Genomic DNA, 17,825 nt, shown 5'->3' with positions numbered 1-17,825 from the left:
AGAAGAAGAAGAAGAAGAAGAAGAAGAAGGGCAGAAGGGCTGGGGCGAAGCAGCCATTAGGAAAGTGCTGATGCAGAGGTTCCCTCCTGTCTATGGGCAGAGTTGGAGGAGTTGCTGTTCGCGGACAAAGGCAGCAGGAGGGAGTGGAGCTTTGTAGAAGCCGGAGCCTGTCTCACTGGGTGTCTGTGTTTCATTCCCTGTCAAAAGCCTGGGAGCTGGGAGGGGGGGGAAGCAGGGAAGCGGCGAGCTGCAGCGCTCGCTCAGGATCAGATAGCAAGAAAACCAATAGCGGCGAGAAAAAAAAAAAAAAAAAAAAGAAAAAGAAAACCAGCCCACATCAACCAACCAACCCACCCACCCTCCACGCTGAGGCTGGAACAGGCAGGTCCCTGCCAACTCCACAGCACGCAGCAAGCAGGGAAGAAGGGAAGAAGTCCACCCTCCCCGGGCAGGAGCGGAGTTGAGCCCGAAGGATATTTGATGGCACTTTGGCAACGATGGGTCCCCCAGCATCTTCCAGAGCCCATTTGAGGGTGAAGGCTCTGAAAGCGCAGAGGGAGTTTGAAGCTAAATTCACCTGAGTCTGGATCTCTTGGTCGCTGGGATTTATCTATTTTTCTTTTTGTTTTTTTTTCCTCCACGGGGAAACCGAACCAAGAAAAAAACAAAAAACAACAACGTGTTGGCTTTTTTTTTTTTTTTTTAATCTCCCTCCTTTTTTTTTTTTTCTTTTTATTTTTTTTAATATTTTTTTCCCCCTGTGGTCGGAATGGAGGGGTTGGGTCTGTGCCTAAGAAGCAGCAGACGAACATCGGTCCTGGGAGAAACCCGAGTGGATGTGGGGTCCCCTGCCAGCTAACTCTCCGGGAGCTGCAGCCCCACGGCCGGAGGGGCTGGATGCAGTGAGAGGTAAGTGCCGGCTCCGGTGCCTGCCGACGACGGCTCCTCCAGCTCCTCCAGCTCCTTCTTAATCCCAAGTCAGAGGCAAAAACAGCAGTCTCATAGTGAGTCAATCACTTCCACCTATTGCAGCCCTAATGGAGAAATAAGACGGGGAAGTTTCGCAGCGGCGGCTCCACGGGGAAAGTTCCCCCTCACCCCTGTGCCCCAAATGCCAGCTCGGGGAGGACGGGGGGGGGATGTTTTGCCAAGCGGCGTCACCGTGCCCGTGCCGTGGGCCCCCTCCCTGCCCAGCCAGCACCGAGGCTTTGCTGCTGCTTTTTCGGCTCCCTCTCCGTGCTCCTGCTCCCCTCTGCTCGCTTCCCCCGGCCAGCTCTCTTCCTCACCCAAAACTTTTGCACGCCGGTCGTTTTGGGCAATGCCCACGCGGGGTTACGGCCCTGGATGCCCGCGCAGGGATATTCACATGTGGCTGTGACACACACCCCTTGTGTGACCCTCTTATCCCCAGCTCCCCGGGCCCTGCTGGCAGGGACAAGCTTGGGGTGAGGCCGGGAGCTGCTGGGCTGGGGGGGCTTCGAAGGGAAACTGCAAAGCGCAGGGAAAAAGCCGAGCGAGCCGACCACGGCAGCAGCAGCGGCAGCAGCAGCAGCAGCAGCAGCAGCAGCAGCATAATTGCATCACTGTAATAGTATCGGCGCTGAGCACGAGCCAGGCGAGTAAAATTGTCCAGAAAATGAGCTGTACTAAAGTGCCTCCAGTTAGCAGCACCTGCACGCCTTCACTGGGTGCTCGAGGCCGTTCGTATTTTTAGAAGTCTCTCTTAATTATAGAGCGAAGAGTGTGAGGAGGGAAAATGGTGTGTATTTAGCAGCATTCCCGGACAGTTTTTGCAGTGAATATGTGCACAAAATCACCAAATAGGGTTGGTTTTTTTCCTCCCCCCCCCCCACTTGCACTTGTGATTTTGAACCACCTGTTTTGCTGTGGTGTCAGCAAACGAGGGCTGGGTTGTTGTGGGGTTTTTTTTTTTCTTTCCTGTTCTTAGAAAGCGTGGCGTGACTTTGCCCGTGAAAAAGATGGGAAGCGGTCCCGCTGCCTTCCCTCCGCACCCCAAATCAGCCCCAGCCTCTGAGACCTTCCCATTCCCATCCCAGGGGTGACACTGGTGGGGACAGGGGACTCACATGTCGGTGCCAGGTCTTCTGCAAGAGGCAAAGAGCTGGGGATGTTTTACAGGTCACTGTGGAAAAACAAAAAAGAATCCACAACAAGCCCTGCAATAGCTCATTTTGCTTCTACAAACCTTCTTCCCCCCATCCCCTTCTCTGCGAAACTTTCCAGGGCCTTTTGTTTGGAACAGCAGGTGAAATTCCCTTTGTGAGAGCACAAAGCAATGAAGCCACCAGAAAATAATGAAAACAAGACCAAAAAAAGAAAAAAAAAAAAATTAAAAAAGAAAAATCCTTGCCTGCTCTTTTCAGGCCTGGAAAAACAGCGAACATTCACACCCATGCCAGATAAGCTTAATAAAGCTCCGGCTTTGCTGGGGAAGGCTCCGTAAAGGCCACTTTACTTCTTGCCTCTGATCCAAAACACACTTTGAAATCCTGTGTTGCCTCTGCTGCTCTTTACCCAAGAGTTGCTTCACCTGGGAAGTCAAAGCAGTTTTTTCCTTAGCCCCGGAATGACCAGGCAAGTCCCTTGGGACCAGCTGGGCTGGGATTTTGGTGTCTCCCCGACTCTGGTGCCGTGGTGCTCCGTGGTTTTTCCGTGGTGCTCCCGGTGGGGTTTTCCTGTCCCCGCTGGCTGGGGCGGCTTCGCCGGCAGCGCAGCAGAAACCGTTCCTGCTGCGGATAAACTTCGGAGGAGCTGTCGGGGGAACAGCACCGCCAGCTGAAACCCGGCATTTCCACCCCGATTCCTGACAGCTTTTAGGGGTTTTTAGGGTGTGAATGTGCTTGAGGGACACGGGAGCCTCGCCCAGGCTCTGTGCAGGGGCAAGGAGGCCGGGTTGGCAGTTTTGGGGGTGCTGTCTCCAGAAGGAGTGGGAGCGCTGTCCCCGTGAGGGGTTGCTGGAGGGACAGTTCCATCCTGCTCTCCTGTCACCACTCGCGTGCGTGGCACTCGGAGGGGGCACCTTATGTAAGCAGCGATGGCAGCGCCGTGCCCCGGCCGTGCCACCCTGCCCTGCCACTGCCAGGCCCTGCGTGGCCTCGGCCGCCTCAGCCCCCGTTCTGAGGGGCTCCTCTGGGTGCAGGTGCTGCTGGATCACGGTGGGAAGGAGCATAATCCCCCTGCCAGGGCAAACAGCTCCAAGGCTTTGCCTGTGGTTTCTGCAGAGTTCACGGTCGCACCCTTCCCCGTGCTGCCTCTGGCATCCCTGGCCCGGGGAGGGTGGCACAGGGCTCAAGTCCCTTTCTGGGCTCTTTTGCACCCCTTGGTTAAAGTCCAGCCCCGTTTGGGTTTGGCAGTGCAGGGCAAGGGCTGGCTCACATGGATGAGGAGGGAGAAATTGTCCAAGTGTGGGGACAGTGGTTGGCAAAGGAGCTGTGTCCCTGTCCCGGATCATGAGCCTGTCCCTCCATTCCCCCGTGGGCACCCGAGTGCCCAGTGCACACCCGGCCACCTGCGCCTGAACCCAGTGTGCCCGAAATGGAGGAGAGGAGGGGAAAAAAAGAGCATTAAGGGTCTCAGGAAGCCCCTGTGCCCTAGGCAGTGTGTCTTGTCACTCCAGCTCCACTCCAGCTTCTGAGTTGGGGTGGAAGGGAGAGAGGTGGGATGTGCTGGCAGGTGGCAGGGGAGTCCCAGCGCTGCTCACGGCTCTGGGTGACTGTGGGCTTGTCACCTCACAGGGATGTGCCCCTCTTTCACCATTCCTGGCTCGTTCCTAGCTTGTTGCCTGGTTCCAGCTTGATCCTCCAGTCCCAGCTTGATCCCAGTTCCCAGCTCACTCCCTCATTCCCAGCTCGCAGCGAGGCAGGACTGCCGGTGGGCGATGGATTTCTTGCAAAGCTCTTTCAGATTCCCCCATTGGACTTTTGAAGCATCTGGTATCACTATCTCAGCGTCATTATGAATTAATTAACATTAATTTCCTGCTCTGGTATCTCCCACTGCTGGGACCTTTAGCCTGGGCTTTTTTTCCCCCTGACAGAAACGGCCGGATCCAGACCGTGCCTGACAGAAAGCCAGAGAGAAATCACATAACTCTGGGGCCGTGGGCTCCCCACCCCTGTGCCCATGGAGGCAGGGGAGGCCGCCGGGATCCCCACGGTCCGTTAGCCAGGATGAGGCTGATCCCGGTGCTGCCGGCACTGCCTGCCCACTCGCCGTGCCCCCGCCACGGGGGATGGGTGTTTTGGGGATGGGGGATGCGGGTGATGCCGGCCGTGCCGTCCCTCCCCTCCCTTTCCCCGCAGGGATGCAGGGCCGGTGATGCCGGGGCTGTCCCGCAGGGGAAGGATCTTCCCTGCAGCTCTGGGAAACCCAGATCGTGCCTCCCCAGCTTGTGCCGGAGGCACCAGGGATGTTCTTCTCTGGGGTGCTGTTCCAGGGACGCTGATCCCAAGGAGGCCGGTCGGATGCTGGCCCCAGGAATGCTGTCCTTAGGGATGCTGACCCTCCAGGTTTGTGAGGAGGGATGGGGATGTAGAGGAAGCAGGCTGGGATCAGGGCTGGATCCTTTGCCCTGGCCATGTTCTTGCTGCTCCGTGAGTCACCCCGAGGGAGGCGCAGCCCGGGGGTCACAGCCTGAGCATCCTTCCCCGAGCTCTCACCCGCACGGCCGAGCCCTGGAGAGCCCAGCAGGACCCAGCGGGGTGCGGCTGCAGCACCCTCTGCCTCCCAGCCCCATCCCACCCCACCGCTCGCCCCATTCCCTGCCCCGCAGCCGCACAACCCTCCCGTCCCCTCACTGCCACCCCGGTGCCACCACCCCGTGCCCCATGGCAGGGCCACAGCAGCCCAAGGGCCGCCCCAGCCCCGCTGCAGCCCTCGCAGCGTGGGTTCGGCTGGTGGGGTTTTCCCCCAAACCCCGCAAGCCCCGTGGCTGGGGCGGGGTGGGGGTGGCAGCCCCGGGGGGGCGGGGGGTCCGGGGGATAACCCCGGTGTCCTACATCCCCAGAGCTGGCTCGGGCTTACGTAACAGCCGTGCTGCAGTGTCTGCTCTGCTCAGCGCCAGTGCCACCGGCAGAGCTGCAGCGCGGAGCCCATCTCCCTGGATATTTGCTTTTTGGGGACGGCGGGGGAGGGAGGGGGACACCTGAGGGGTAGCTGAGCTCCAGGGAGCGGCCAGCACCTGGACGGGGTGGTTTGGTAGGGCTGGCTGGGCGTGAGGCTGAGGTGGCTGCCACCAGCCCCTTCGGTCAGTGACCTTGGGGGTCAGAATTCCCCCTGGGTGGCAGTGCCCTGTGGAAGGAGGGGTTGGGGACGGGGACAGCAGAGAGGGTCCTGACCTGCTCCTAAGGCAGAGGTCAGGTTGGAGACCCTGCTGCACCCCCTGCCACCCACGGCCCTGCCTCTACCCTCTCGGAGAGCACTGTGCAGGCGGGGAAACTGAGGCAGGAGGCTGTGACATCTCGTGGGAAGCCAGTACCAGGGACCCTCTGGATGGGGAGGGGACGGGGAATTACCAGCTCCTCAGGGAACCCTGGGCTGGAGATGCCCCAGTTCAGCCCAAGCTCTGCCCCGAGAGCTCATGTCCCCGTTCGGGGCTGGCACAGGGGCACAGGGACCTGCTGGCACTGGGAGCAGCCTGACAGGGGGGTGCAGCTCTGGAGTGTGTGTGACACGACAATGGGGCATGGGGGGACATCAGGCTGGCTGCAGGACCCTTCGTGTCCCCAGCCTGAGCTCCCAGGGAGCCACAGGGTGCTGGAGCAGGGAGCTGTGGGGACAGACCTCACTGCCAGGTTGTGCCAAGGCTGTGGTCTGGCAGGGAACCAGCGTGTCACCAGCGTGTCACCAGCGTGTCACCAGCGTGTCACCGTTCCTGACCCCTGCCAAGTGTCAGAGTGCACCGGGGATCTGACCCAGCCCCGGGAGCCTGAGGGCTGTGGGTGGGCTCAGGGTGCTGATAGCACCCAGAGGCTCAGGGTGGGACCTGCTGGAGCTGAAATGTCATCACAGTCCTGCTCCGGCACAGCTCTCTGGAAGCAGGAGCAGAGTTTGTGTCCCATTGGTCACTCGGTGTTTTGGGATGCTGGGGGGTCCGAGGCCCACCCTGCTCATGCAGGACCATCCAGCTGGGCTGTGCCTCTGTGCTGCCTCACGGCCAGTGCTGCCACGGGGGCAATGCCACCACCCGTGAGTGCCACCTGCCCACAGGGCGCCTGGCAGGGCAGCACGGATGTCACTGCAGGGCTGTGGGAACACCCAGTGTGATCCCAGCGTGGAACATGGGGCGTCACCCATCAGTGAGAGCCGGGGTGCTCCCAGGGAGTGAGTCAGTGAGGCCACCCTTTTGAGTCCCCGTTTGCCCCTCGTTCCCAGGCTCAGCTGGCGTTTCTCCCAGGGTTTGGTGGGATGGAGCCCAGCCTCCCCCCGCATTCTGCTGAGGCCGCTGCTCTCCCGGGCACCCCGAGGAGCCGCGGTGCTCGCTGTGCTCGGCACAGGGACCCCGCACCCCGAAGCCGGGGGAGCCAAGGGCACCACTGAGCTCATCCTTCCTGCCCGGGCTGGGAAAAGCATTGCATTGTGCTCCCTGCAAGAGGCTCAAAGGCCTTTGGTTCCCTTTTAGGACACGGCTGGAAAGGAGCCACCAAGACAAATGCCAGGAAAAATATGCCTCCGGTAGTGGCTACTTTCTCCTTGGGATCTGAGTGTGGATCCCTCACCTTAGGGAGCCCTTTGGGGAACCCCCAGCGCTTGGGCTGTAGGGATAAAACTCACCCCAACACAGGCCCTTCGTTTCTGCCAATTTCAGACCTGTTGGATGATTCAAATGTTCGGGAAAAGTCTCTGGCTCGTGCTGCCCTTTGTCCCCGCAGCAGCGTGGCGCAGCCGTGGCACAATCCCCTGGAGGGTTGGGGCACCTGGCACGGTGGGATCCTGCTGCCCAGCCAGGGTGGGATCTCAGCTGGGCTGAGAACAGCCTCCAACTCGTTACACACATGGGCCAGCTAATCTCCATCTGACAGCGAGTCATCCTTCCCACCGTGCTGAAGGCAGGAGTGACAGTGTGGTTAAAGGGGCTGATGAATTAAGTGCATCTTATAAATACATCAGATATTAAAATTCCCGTGTAATTACAGTGCCATGGATTATGTGTGGTGCTGAAGGGGAAGCAATTCAGTGGAGCAGAGGAATTACAGTGAGAGAGGAGAGGCAGTGAAGCGTAATTGCACCCAGCTCTGCTCTGTTGGGGGGTAGAGCAGGGGCTGCTTTGGAGCTGCAGTGGGAGCGAGGCCGAGCGGCCCCGGAGCTCTGCTGGCATCCAGGGCTTGTCCAGGACACTGCAGGGATTGGGGAAATTGAGTTGGACCTGCAGAGTTTTTGCTCTGTTTCGTGCCTTGCTCTCTCTGGCCACACAGATCCACAAGCTTTGGCCATTGCTCACTTCAGCATCCCCCTGCTCCCAGTGTTCCCGTGAGTGACCAGCAGTCAGTGCTTGAGCAGATCTAAGATAAGAGAACTGATTTTCTTTCCCGTTCCCTTTCCTTTCCTTTCCTTTCCTTTCCTTTCCTTTCCTTTCCTTTCCTTTCCTTTCCTTTCCTTTCCTTTCCTTTCCTTTCCTTTCCTTTCCTTTCCTTTCCTTTCCTTTCCTTTCCTTTCCTTTCCTTTCCTTTCCTTTCCTTTCCTTTCCTTTCCTTTCCTTTTTCATTTCTTTTTTTCTGTCTCCCCCTGTCATCTTTTTTCCCCTTCTGTTTTTTTTGTTTGTTTGTTTGTTTGTTTTTTTCTGCTTTTCCTTTTCTCTCTCCTTTTCCCCTTTCCCCTTCCTTTCATGCTCCATGTTCCCAGCTCCCCAGGCAGCTGCAGGAGTGCGAGGTCCAGGCAGAGGCTGGGTCCCGGTGACCAAACTGGCCACCGCATCGTTCACATCCTCACTCCTCGTTTTCCAGGATTGCTGGCACGGGGGGAATTTTTTGGTGCTTTCAGCCGCCCCGCCCCGGGGAGGGGGGAGGCCACCTGCGAGGGACCTTGTGGTCAGAGCGTCCCCAGAACGATTCGGCTGCGGAGCTGCCGGAGTAAAGGCTTCGCCTTAATGAGCTGGTGCTGCTTTGCTCGTTAATGATGCGGAGCGGCGCCATCGCCAGACAATTAAGGAGTGTTGTCCCAAGCTCTAATGAGGGCCGGCCGTGGGATGCTGTGGATGCCACGTGTGCGGGCACAGAGCGGGGCCGCGCCGAGGCACCCACTTGGGAGCACCGGTGATCCACCCGCAGCGCTGCCTCCTCCTCCTCTTCCTCCTCTTCCTCCTCTTCCTCCTCCTCCTCCTCTTCCTCCTCTTCCTCCTCTTCCTCCTCTTCCTCCTCCCCGAGAGTCGCACAAGACGTTGTCCCCGTCTTGTCCCCACGCTTGGTGAGGACACGGGGCCGTGTGGCTCCTGCCTCCGCTTGTGCATCGGCGTTTGTTCTCTAATCAGCACAATCTGGCGGCCCACACCGTTCTCCCAGTCATTAATTATTATTAATTATTCGTTATGCAAATAGGGTTGAGGAGCAGAGCGCTGAAGGCAGCACAAACACAAACAGTCCCGGGCCCGGCGTTTATGTAAATGCTGCGAGGGGACACTGCAGGAGGGCCTGGAGCCACCGGGGCTCCGTGTGCCGGCCCCTGCCTAGGGTCCCCCGGGAGGTGGGGACCTGGTGACGGCATCAGTGACAATCGGTGTCGCAGGGACTGCGGGAGGGATGGATGTGGGCTGTAATGGTGAAAATGGTACTTTTTGGGTTCCTGGGGGATGAAGGTGATGGGATGACCCAAGGGTGGAGGGCGGTGTGTTGGTGATAGGTGGCTGAGGAAGGTGCTGCTGGCAGAGCAGTGTTTTGTGGGTGCTGAGGGTGTCCTGTCCCGCTCTTTTCCCTGCTGTGCATCCCTAGGAATGGTGTCTGGGATGTTTCACCAACGCTGATTCGATAAGTGGCAGTTTCCTGTCTCCATCCCCCCAGCTGGATGGCGGATGGGGCTGGGACCCACCCGTGCATCCCCTCCCAGTTCACTGCCTGGTGCTGATGGGGCATTATTTTGTTGCTCCCCACCTTCCCCTTCCCCTCCATCTGGGGCTCTCTGCTCCATCCATGGCTCCTTTCCCTTTGTAGGCCTCTGATCTCACCATCGACCCCAAATGCAGCCACCCATCACATCCCTGTGCCACAGAGCAATAGCACCAGTGGCACCGTGCCACAGGGACACAGGCCGGCTCAGCCCTGCTCGAGCAGTGGGAGAGGGAACTGAGAAAAATTGGAAATTAAAGAGAGGAAAGAATTAATAAGGATCCTGCCTCAACCACAATGGCTTTGTTTCAGGAGAGCTGATACCGCACGCTGGCGAACGCTGCTCCTCAGAGGGTTTTGGGAAGCACAGAGGTTTTGGCCATGCCCAGGTGCAGACCTGGTGTGCTGTGACTGTGGTCTTGGTCCCTGCCCAGACACTGATATTCCCTGCTGCTGTCCCCAGCCAAGCGCTGCACCATGAAGCCGCTGCTGGCATAAAGCAGAACTCCGGCAGAGCGGAGATTTGGGGGAAGAAATAAGAAATGTGTCCTCACAAGGCAGTGCCCATCCTGCTGGGTGCTGCTGTGGAGCCATGCCCTGGGACATGGGACACCCTGGAAGCTGGAATCACCCCACAGTCTGTGTACAGCTCCCCCTGACTACCCCGAGCACAGAACAACCTGGGTGTTCCGAACAATTCCCTTCCAAACACCAAGCTCCATGTGGATCACCGTGTACATCCCTCCCCAGCCCCGGTGTTATTTGCTTTTTGCACTTCCTACATCCCCCAGTCACCACCCCACAAAGCTCCTTCCTGTATTTCCTCCATCCCGGGGTACTTGCCCTTTAGGGGGACATTTCTTTAGAGATACTGCCGGCAGGGATAGGAGAGGAGCAGGAGAGCACAAGCTGTGCTCAGAGCTGCAGCGATGTCCCGACAAAGCTCTCCCGTTATTCCCGTGCCTGATGTCCGTGGGGAGCTCAGCCTCTTTTCTTCCTTCTCCGCTGCAGGAATCAGCTCTTGCTGCTGCCGGGGTTATCTCCATCCTCCAGCTTGCGGCACGCTCTGCTGCTTCCCCGTCCCTCCGAGGGCCGGGGCTCGATCCCGGCCGGGCAGCGCTTGCTCCCGCAGCGGAGCACCGGGGCTTTATTCTCCCATCGCCAGCAATAAGCTCGGAGATAAAATCAGGAGAAAAACCGGGGGACTTGTGGAAGTTCCCCGCCTGCCGCCTGGGCACTCGTGCGTGCTCTCTGCCCCATCCTGATCCCAACCTGAGCCGGGGGCTGCAGGGAGGGCTAAAGCCAGATGCCTGTTCCTAATAAAGCTCGGCTCCCGCCGTGAGCCGCGCTCAGCCTCGCCCGCTCCAGATGATAACGGCGGGGAAGCCGCCGCCGGACGGACCTGGCGGTACGTGCGAAAAGCAGCTGAAGGTGAAAGCGTCTCGCATCCGTGCGCTGATTTGCGGCATAAGGATGCTCTAAGGAGCACCTCGCCCCGGGCCTGTCCCCCGTGGGGGTTCAGGAGGCTGCGGGGGGCCGGGGGCGCAGGCGGAGGCCGGGGCGCTGCGTGGAGCGCAGCAGGAAGGAAGCGCTCGGCGAGGACACAGCCAGCGCTGCGTGCACGTCCTTACATGTGCGCTATTTTCAGCTTGACGGGGAGCAGGCCAAGTTCTCCAACAGATTGAGTTGGGAGCTGAAAGCCTCCTCTCCTCCTCCCCGCTGCCCAGCACCCACTGCCTGCAGGCACGGCGGGTCCGAGTGCGCCCCGGGCACCTCGCTCTGCTCCGCGCAGTCCGCGCTCCCATCCGCGGCTGAACGCACCTCGTAGGAAGGCCGCAGGATGTCACCCTGCCCAGGGGACAGCGGGTGCAGCTTCCCCCTTCCCCGCTTTGGGCTGGTCCAGACACCGCCACCAGCGTCCTCCCAAACCCAGCCCCATCACGAATCTTCAGCCTCACCTGCCTTTGGCTTCACTCACGCACATTCCCGAAAGTATCCCTCCTCCCCTCCTTCCTCCACTTCCCAAACTGCCCCTTCCTCACCCCCATCACCGTGAAGCCCCTCCAGAAGTGCAGCCATGTCCTCGCCCTGTTTGAAATGCAGGAAAGAAGCACATGTGCAACTTACTCTCTCGGCACCCTGTAATCATTTTGTCAGCCAAAAAGCACTTTTGTCAAATCTCCACGGGCAAACTGGGAGGGGATGGATTGGGGAGAGGTGTCTGACATGACTCCCAGCTTTTTTCCCCACTTTTCCCATCCGAGGTTTTGCTTTACTGGTGGGACAAGCACTGAGTATTTCTCTCCTCTCCCTCTCCACCTGTTTCAGCAACTGTCCAGAGAGAGCAAAAGGAATAAGGGAAATGTTTCAGGAGAGCAGCAAAGCTGGAGCAAATGTATTGCCAGAGGCTGGATCTGCTCAACAAAGTGCAATTACGCAATGGGAGGAGAAAGCTGTTTGGCCAGAGTGGGGTTTCCAACCAGGGCTAATGGAGCCCCAGGCTTGGTCACCTGGGATGGCCCCAAAATGTCCCTGGCCCCTTTCAGGTGCTGGAGGGACATTAAATGGCTCCTTCGGTCCAGCACATGAGCTGCTCTGAGGGGTTTTCCAGCGGGAGCTCTATGGCATTGGTTTATCCTGAAAGCAGCAAACTGAGTGACAGCGGCTGCCTGGCCCTATCCCGGGAGCCCAAAACCTTCTCTGGGGCCAAGCCCCTAAAGGAGACAGGGTTGTCTTCAATGTCAGCCCTTCCACTGCGGCTTCAGCAGGGGTGTCCCTTTCTCAGCCCCTTCAGCTTCTCTGATGAGCGTCTGGGGTCACAGCAGCAGCTGACAACAGCCCTTTCCTCCAGGAAAAGGGTGGAGGTGCTTGGAGTCAGCGTTTCAGACGGCCTTGAGGACAGATGGGGCTTCCCTGGGACAGGCAGACGGTGTGGGGGGGACAGGCTCTGCTCCAGCTATGGGGACCTCTGATTTGGGTTCCTCAGCCTGGGAATGTGGCTCTCCATTCCCTGCTTTTCCTTCGGCTGGCGCTTGCCCGAGCACTGGGGCGAGCTGCCTTTGGCAGCCTGTGTCACATGAGCACCACGGGGAGTTTGCACAGAGCCGATCCCTTCTCCCTAACCTTTCCATTAATGAGGAAGCAAATTCCTGGGATGGCTGCAGCTCTGGAAGGTCAGAGCCATCGCCTCTCAACAGCCCCATGGTTCTGCCCATGGCCCCATCCTTCTTTCCCACATTCTCAGTGCTTTGGGGTGTACAGAGGAGCTGGAAATGGGATGCTCCAAGGAAATCTCACGTCCAGGATGGGCACCATTGACTGGAAAAACGATGCACCACAAAGCAGAGGGCTCGTCGAGCCCTGCCTAACGAACAGGCGGTCATTAACGCTGCATGAAGTGTTTGCAGGTCTCCAACACAGAAAAGAAAAAAAAAAAAAAAATCCCCAGAACCCACTTGCAAATGCTGCTCATCTAATTAGGGTACCAGGAAAGGCTCATCCATCCTTATGTGTCCGGCGTGTCCTCAAACATGCACGTGAAATCCGGGCCATCAAACACTGGGAGCCGGCGTCGCAGCGAGACGCTCCCGTCCGGAGACAGGTCTTTAAATCATCCCCGAGCTCTGGGAAAACTGCAGACAGCTCGAGAGCGGAAAATGAAAAGGCAAAACGCTGCTCCTGGAGCTCCTGCCCTGAATTATTTGCTCAGCTTTAATAATGAGTTACACACAAGCCAAACCGAAGCTGCTCAGGTGGTTTTTTGGGGAAAACCAGTCCGGTGGATGCTGCGGAGCAGTGCCTGGTCCCTTGGTCCTGCAGCACCTTTGGGAAATTATACACTCTGGGAAGAGGGACTGGGAAAAGAGGGGAAAAAAATCCCTCTTTGATGGGTTTTTGTGCAGTATGCAGGTGTGGGAGCTGGGGTTGAAGCTTTTCATTGATTGTTCTGGAGCTGGAGGGGGCAGCGGTGGTGGGAATTGATGTTGCTCTGTCTCCTCTTCGCTGGCCCTGTTGCTCCCATGGGTGAATAACTGACAGGCACCAGCAGGGAAAGCTCTGGGCTGCTTCCCTGCCTTTTTCTAGGCTAGTTTGACTAAATCTGGCTCGTTTAGGATGAATCACTCCAGCACTGCTGGTTGTGACCTGCTGGCCACTGCGCTTGCTGAGCTTCTGCAATTCCTCTTTTATTGGTGAAAATGAGAAGTTGCTTTTTCTGCCCTTTTCTCTGGGATCACAGATTGCAAATAATGATTGCCTTAAACACAGGCTATTTCCCATCTTGCTGGGGATGGGACTGCTGGGTGTTCAGTGCCGGTGGCACCAGGAGCCAGGCCAGCTCTGTGTTAATGTGGCCCGACAAGCATCTTAATTTAACTTTCTGTAATTTAACTCTCCTTAATTTAACTCTCCCCTCTCTCAACTTTATCTTTTCTAGTGGAGCAGAGTGGATGAGGTCTTGCCACGAGCCATGTGTTGCATCCTGCACAGGGCTCTGGGTTGGTTTCCATGTGTTTCTCATGGAAAGGTGATGTCTGGGCTGGATCCTGCTCTGTGGAGCTGCAATGGATCCCATTTTCTCTCGTGCCTGGTTCTATGGGATCACACGGAGCACAAGGAGCTGTTCACAATGAGTGCCTGTAGCTGAACACATCTCCCTGGATTTATTGGTTTCTGTTTGCTGCTTTTCCTCCCATTTCCTTTCCCTGGGATTATTTATAGCCAGGCCAACTCTGCTCCCGCCCTCCTCTCCCTCCGACATCCCCAGGTGTTGCCTTGAGGAGGCAGGCAGCTTGTTCCCACTGAAGGATGCTGTCAAGGCTTAGCCCAAGGGCACAGGTATAAAACTTCCCGCAGGAACAACACGCTGCAGGAGTTGTGCTGAACCAGCCAAACTGGGTGGTTTCACGGGATCAACCAGGGCTGCGCTGAGATGATCTCACCCGCTTGCTTCCCGGCCTGATCCCACTGCTTGTGTAACTCAAACGTGTTTTGTAAGGAAAATCTAACCTGATGATCCCTCTCCCTCTGGACTAATCCAGGACCTGATTTTGGGTGTTCCTGGCAATAGCAAAATATATTTTTTTCCCAACAGCCTCTTCTTTTTGTGACTCCCACAAGAGCCCTGAGGATTCTGCTGATGCCAAGTCATGTCCCTGAGACAGCAGCAGGTCTGGGCAGATGGTTAAAGGTGTAGATGAAGCATTTGGGGACATGGATTAGTGTGGCCATGGCAGTGCTAGGATAACAGTTGGACTGGGTGATCTTAGAGCCCTTTTCCAACTCTAGTGATTCTGTGTGGTGCAGAGAGGCAGGGAGGTCTCCAGGAACCCAAAGAGTGTCTCCACATCCGCCTCGGGTCTGTCAGGACCAAGAAACCTTTCCCCCAAATGAAAAATGTGCTTTGGGGATAAAAACCCCCAACAAAACACATGAAAAAAAATCAGTAGCTGTGAAGCCATCTGCGTCTGCAGTGTGGCACAGCGGGGACAAGCTGTGCCCAGACTGCTGAGCACCTATGCCAGAGAGCTGAAAGAGGTGGCACGAGCCTTCCTCCTCATTTTCTCCCCCTGGGAGAGGAATGTCCTGTTTCTCTCGGGAACAACGTATCTCCTCTCCATCTCTCTCTTTAGGAGCTTTGATTTCTTTTCCAACTGCATCTCTCCAACCTCAACAGCATGTCTTAGATATTTTTTTCTCCCACCGGTCCCCCTCCCGTTGATCCCAGGGGGAAGGTTGGTTGGAAACCTCTCCAGCAGCCCTGGCCAGAGGCGATGGAGGGCTGGGGGCAGAGAGCTGCCAGTTCATTTGTTTTCCTCGATGGGGTTTCAAAAAAAAGTGATGGGCTGATGAGTTTGGAGTCTCAGGGGGGCAATTTCCCTGGCAGCATCCAACTTGTGTCACCTCTCTGCTTGGCTCTGTGACGACAGTGTTGATTTGAATTCTTCCAACTTAAGACTGATTTAAATGATGGTGAAGTTGGGGGGTGGCGTGTGGGAGTAGAGCACGGAGTAGAGCTATTCTTTTTCGGTTGTCATATGCCTCCATAAAGACTTCTGCCTTGGGGATTTGCATAGATCCATGGTCCAGATTGTGCTGCGAAACCCACCGGTGGTCCTCAGAGCTATGGCAACGCTCCTGTGCTGGCTCCCGAGGCAGATGAAGCCGGGAAGTTTAGGTGTGTTTGCAAGTCTTGTGCCATGATTGCTCCTTTTTGGGTTTGGGGGATGCAGACAGGGCTCGGAGTGCAGCTGGGAAACCCCACTCCCCTCCTGACCGACAGTGCTCCCCCTCCTCTGCAGCCCCCATTCCCTGGGGAATGTCTGGCTGCATCTCCTATTCTATTCTATTCTATTCTATTCTATTCTATTCTATTCTATTCTACTCTGTTCTCCTCAGCGTGTTCTGCTTTGCTGAGCGCTCCCAGCCTCGCACTCCAAACCACTCTAATTTGACAGCAAGATGGTGAGGTCAGGGAAAAAAAATCCCCAACATTCTCAATGTTTTCGTGAAAAATAGGTGTTTGGGTAATGACCTCATGGGGAGGGAGGCTGCAGAGTGAGCCAGTCTCCTACCAGTGAAACCGCAGGAGGCGAACGAGTGGGATTGTGCAAATGTCCCAGCCACAGGGAAAGCTTAATTCGGTGGTTGTAATAGCTGAGGACACGCACATCTGTAGGGAAGCAGGCTCCCTTCCTCGCGCTGCTCCCAGAAGGGCTTGTTTGTTTAATTTTATCTCGCCGGGAAAATTATAAAAGGAAAAAAAAAAAAAAAAAAAAAAAAAAAAAAAAAAAAAAAAAAAAAAAACAACCACCACTCTGTGGTTTGTTACTCAGCTGCAGCACAAAACCACCCCAGCGGAGCCTGGAGAGCGCCGGGAGCAAAGCCCTCGCCTGAGCCCAGGTATTTCCGTGGGGAAGAGGGGCAGCCAGGGGCCGTGTGACGGCGGCAGCCCCCGCGCTCTGCCAGGACCCCGCTGCCTGCTGGCGCAGGGCCAGGCAGGATGGAGCCGGCTGTAGGAATCGTCAGAGCTGGAGAAATCCGGACATCGCACCCGCTGCTCCGCTCTCCCACTTCCACCCCGTGCCCCGGATAAACCCCCAGTGCCCAGGGCAGCGGTGCCCTGGAAAAGAGGGAGGTGTTTGCCCTTTGAGAGGCTGGAGGAGGATGGGGGTCTCTGGGCACCCCCCAGCACAGCAGCCTGGCTTGCTGTGCACCTTCTGGCCGAGCAGAGCGGGCAAGGTTGGATTTTGGGGCAGAAAGCCGAGGTCTTTGCGGTGCTTGGCGCTTTGCAAGCTGCCATGTAAACCCCGCCACGGAGATGGCTGGTGCGGCTGGATAACGTGGGAGCGCCCGTGCTCTGGTTTCAGCTCATTTTCCTCGCTGTCATTAGTTTAAATTTCCGAGGGAGCCTGGGCTCGGCATCAGACGCTGTCATCCTTTAATTTAACAAATGTAAAAACGGGACCGTTTCCAAGCGGAGCGATTAGAAGCGTCCCGCTCCGTCCCGCGGTGCCGGGCGCTGGCCGGGCGCTGTCACCGCCGCCCCGGGTGGGTGTCACCGCTCCCCCCGCCGGCGGGGCTGCGGCTGAGACCTCCCACACTCGTCACACGCGTGTGACATCCCATCACCGCCGTCCCTGCCCGCTGCTCAGCGCTGCCGGGAGCCGCCGATGGGCCCCGGCTGGCGAGGAGCAACAGGGGGGACGGATGCGGGAGCGCGGCTGGCCGAGGGGAGAGCCGGGGCCGTGCCCCCCGTGCAGCCCCCGCCGAGATCCCGTCACCCCTTCGCCCTGGCAAGGGCCCTCTGCGCCTCGGGGTTTGCGTAGGATGGCGCGTGTCCCCCCCCCCGCTTAAGCTGCTTAATGAGGGTTAAGAAGCTAACGGGCTTATTTCCAACAACGATTTCCACAGCTCTGCAGGTGTCCCTGGAAACGGAGCTGCCCTGCTCCCACCCGGGAGCATCCTGCTGGTGTTCCCAGCAGCCAGCCTGTGCTGCCACGAGCCTCTCTGTGCTCAGCCGGCAGCCCGAGTCCAACCCGTGGCTGTTCTCGGGGTGTTTTAACACCCCGGTACAAAGATCCAGGCTGTGGTTTGGGTAGGGAAGGGGAGTAAGGGGGTGGCATCCCTATGGATACATCCCCCACCGCCCTGGTCGCTCTGGCTCTGCCTCCAGAGCATCTCTGCAGCATCCCTGGGCGGTCGCCTGGAGACGGCCGCCGCGGGTTGCCACAGCGACGGAGCCTTCGTTCAGCATCCCTCCAACTCCGCAGCCTTGGCCGAAGTTGGGCGAGAGGGAAAAAATATCCCCGGGAAGGGACTCCGTCCTCCCCTGGGGTGCCAAGCACAGGACTGAGGAAACTGAGGCACGGCTGGTGGAGCTGGAGGCAGCTGTGAGGCGATGGAGAAGGGTTTGGAAGGGTTTGGAAGTGGCCTGTGGGGTGTAATGGGGGTAAAGAGTGGTGGAAATGGAGTTGGTGGGGGGCAGGGGGTACCTGCAGTCTCTGGGGTGGGGGTCAGCACTTTGGGGGGCAGGTGCTGGTGCAGCACCTCCACACGAGTCCTCCCAGCAGCAGCCATCGATTGTCACCGTGGCAATGCCAGCTGTGCTCAGGCTGTCATCTGCTGTGCCATCCAGCGCGTGCTGGGATGGGTGTGCACACCCTGGAGGGATCAGACACCCAGAACCCAGACAAAAACTTGGGGTTCCCCTGCGTAGGATGAGGAGACCACAAAACCATCAGGGATGGGGTTCCACAGGGTGACACGGTG

The 17,825-nt window shown here is 57.7% G+C and overlaps 1 protein-coding gene across 1 annotated transcript in view; it reads left to right on the top strand.

Annotated features, from left to right (window-relative positions):
- The first annotated feature begins 314 nt into the window (after window positions 1–314).
- Window positions 315–17,825, top strand: part of LOC120759645 (ATP-sensitive inward rectifier potassium channel 12) — a 33,697-nt gene continuing 16,186 nt past the window's right edge. The window contains exon 1 of the mRNA XM_040079133.2: window positions 315–909. The gene's annotated coding sequence lies outside the window, so the exon portion shown is untranslated. The remainder of the gene's footprint in view (window positions 910–17,825) is intronic.

Source organism: Hirundo rustica, chromosome 15 (genome assembly GCF_015227805.2).
Source record: "Hirundo rustica isolate bHirRus1 chromosome 15, bHirRus1.pri.v3, whole genome shotgun sequence".
Taxonomy (NCBI): domain Eukaryota; kingdom Metazoa; phylum Chordata; class Aves; order Passeriformes; family Hirundinidae; genus Hirundo; species Hirundo rustica.
The sequence above is the reverse complement of the archived record's forward strand: the minus strand, read 5'-3'. Positions and strand labels throughout refer to the sequence as shown.